The following is a 3,148-nucleotide window of genomic DNA, read 5'->3' on the forward strand; positions in this document are numbered from 1 at the left end:
ATTCCTCCACCTCACATCAGGGACCCCCGAAAGGGCCTCTGTATTTCGCGAAAAAAACGTTACCGCTGCTGACAGCTCGGAACCACCAGCTATATCTTCGCACGCAAGGAAGTGCCTCCTTATTACGCACAAAAAAATGAATACTCCCGCTACTAGCTGGGACCCACCATGGTGGGAGGCTGACTTGTGGGCCTACTAAGTTGACTGGGACGGGGGCCTTTGTCAACTTTAGTCAATATGAACGATTCTAGCTCTAGTGACCGTACGATGTCCATCCAACGGCCGTAGTGCTTCTTCAACCTCTGGTCTTCTTGCTCCAGCCGCCCAAAGCAGCGCCGGTCGTGCCGCATGCTCCTGCCTCCCGTGGCCGGCTGTGCTGCCGCGGAGGCCTCACCGCCCCCTACTATTCCCACCGCTGGCCAGGCCCTGCGGTGACGGCAGCCTCACACCGCAACCGAACCAGTGAACCCTCGTACTCCTCTCCGCGTGGGCTTCCACTGCCGCGTCTTCCCAGGCTCCGCATCGTCCCCTTCCTAGGCCTCGCCGTCGTCCACCGCCGTGGTGCTCTCCGCGCGGCGTGGTCAACGTGGTCAAGGAACGACTTCCATCGGAAGAGTGCTGTACGTGGAGAGGCTGACAGCTGGGTCCACGGCCACAACCCAGTTTTTTTGTGATTTGCCAAGTAAGTTGCTTTGTCAGGCCTGTTGGGCTGCAAATCTTTCAAGACGAGGAGAGATTTCATTCGGCTGGCCAAGAAAATGGCCCATCAGTAATGAGAAATGGGCTGTACATTTTTAAAACACATCAAACCGGCAATTAGTTTCAAATATCTTTTTTTTCATTTCAAGATTTTAAATTACATTAATTTTTATGCGTGGAGAATTTATTGGATTTTATATTGATATACATTTATTTTTAAAATCAGTTTGAATGTGAGTCGAAATTTTGGGATTAAAAACAATTCGGACCGCACAAAAATATGCAAAATTTCGTATAATTTTTTAACCGTGGCCACAATATGGGCTGTAATACTAACAAATAGAATATGGGCTCCAAAAAACCCTTAATAATTAGCAAATGGGCTGTAAATTATTAGAAATAATGGCAGATGGGCTGTATGCTGTTTTCCACAGATTTGAGGCTTTCCTATAAAAAGGTTGACGCACAAGCAGTGACTGTTGGATGGCCATCCAACGGCCGTCGTGCTTCTTCAATCTCTGCTCTTCCTGCTCCAGCCGCTTAAACAAGCGCCGGCGGGACTGCCTGCTCCCTCCTCCCCGCGGTCGGCTCTGCTGTCGTGCAGGCCTCACCGCCCTAGCGTACTCCCATCGCTGGCCTAGCCATCCCTCTACTCACCCACACCTGCTGTTATTCTCCGGCGACGGCAGACGAACCAGTAAACCCTCGTACAGTCGTACTCCCCTCCGCGTGGGAAACAACTGCCGAGTCTTCCCTGCCTCCGTGTCGTTCCCTTCCTAGGCCTCGCTGTCGTCCACTACCCTAGTGCTCTCGGCGCGGCCTGGTCAACGTGGTCAACGACCGACATGCATCTGAAGTGGACTATACGTGGAGAGGCCGACAGCTGGGTCCACGGCCGCAAGCAAGGAAATGCCTCCTTATTACGCGCAAAATAATGATTCCTCCACCTGACATCAGGGACCCACCGAAAGGGCCTCTGTATTTCGTGAAAAAAAACGTTACTGTCGCTGACAGCTCGGACCCACCAGCTATATCATCGCACGCAAGGAAGTGCCTCCTTATTACGCACAAAAAAAATGAATACTCCCCCTGCTAGCTGGGACCCACCATGGTGGGAGGCTGACTTGTGGGCCTACTAAGTTGACTGGGACGGGGGCCTTTGTCAACTTTAGTCAATATGAACGATTCTAGCTCCAGTGACCGTACTATGTCCATCCAACGGCCGTAGTGCTTCTTCAACCTCTGGTCTTCTTGCTCCAGCCGCCCAAAGGAGCGCCGGTCGTGCCGCATGCTCCTGCCTCCCGTCGCCGGCTGTGCTGCCGCGGAGGCCTCACCGCCCCTACTATTCCCACCGCTGGCCAGGCCCTGCGGCGACGGCAGCCTCACACCGCAGCCGAACCAGTGAACCCTCGTACTCCTCTCCGCGAGGGCTTCCACTGCCGCGTCTTCCCCGGCTCCCCGTCGTCCCCTTCCTAGGCCTCGCCGTCGTCCACCGCCCTGGTGCTCTCAGCGCGGCGTGGTCAACGTGGTCAAGGAACGACTTCCATCGGACTTGGACTGTACGTGGAGAGGCTGACAGCTGGGTCCACGGCCGCAGCAAGGAAGTGCCTCCTTATTACGCGGAAAATATTGATTCCTCCACCTGACAGCTGGGACCCACCGAACGGGCCACTGTATTTCACAAAAAAACGTTTCCCCCTGACTGCTGGGACCCACCAGCTACATCTTCGCTCGCAAGGAAGTGCGTCCGGGCAAAAAAAATGATTCGCCCCCTGACTGCTGGGACCCACCAGCTACATCTTCGCAGGCAAGGAAGTGCCTGACAGTCGGGACCCACCTGGTCGAAGCGTACGTAGCGTTGTGATTCTGGTCGCGAACGTGTACGTACATATATATTGGTGGATGTAGAGGCACGCACATGTCGTAGTAGAGGCGCGTACGTGTCGTAGTAGAGGCGCGCACGTAGCATGTACACGTATGTACAACGGCCAGGGTGCAAGAAAGAAAATACGGCCACGTATGTGTACATACGGGCGGGGTCTCGAACGCCTACTCGCGCATACGTACGGCCAGGGCTCGTGTACATGGCTGGGTCGGAACGGAGAAACAGCGTCGTCGTCGTGTTCATGGGGAGGCAACGGAATGCGTCGTGTTCATGGGGAGGCAACGGAATGCGTCGTGTTCATCGGGAGGCAACGGAATGCGTGGGAACCAACCGGCTGGGTCGGAACGGAATGCGTGGTCGTGTTCATCGGGAGGGCTTGGACGGAACAGGCAATGGAAACAAGGCCTGGCGTACCGCACAACGGAGGAAACGGACCTCCTACGTTCGGAACGGGGTCCTTTTGATCAGGAGGGGTCTGGCGTACCGCAAAACGGAGGAAACGGACCTCCTACGGTCGAAACGGGGGTCCTGTTGATCGGGAGGGGTGTGGCGTACTGCAAAACG

The sequence above is a fragment of the Triticum aestivum genome, chromosome 2D (genome assembly GCF_018294505.1).
Source record: "Triticum aestivum cultivar Chinese Spring chromosome 2D, IWGSC CS RefSeq v2.1, whole genome shotgun sequence".
In the NCBI taxonomy this organism is placed as follows: Eukaryota; Viridiplantae; Streptophyta; class Magnoliopsida; order Poales; family Poaceae; genus Triticum; species Triticum aestivum.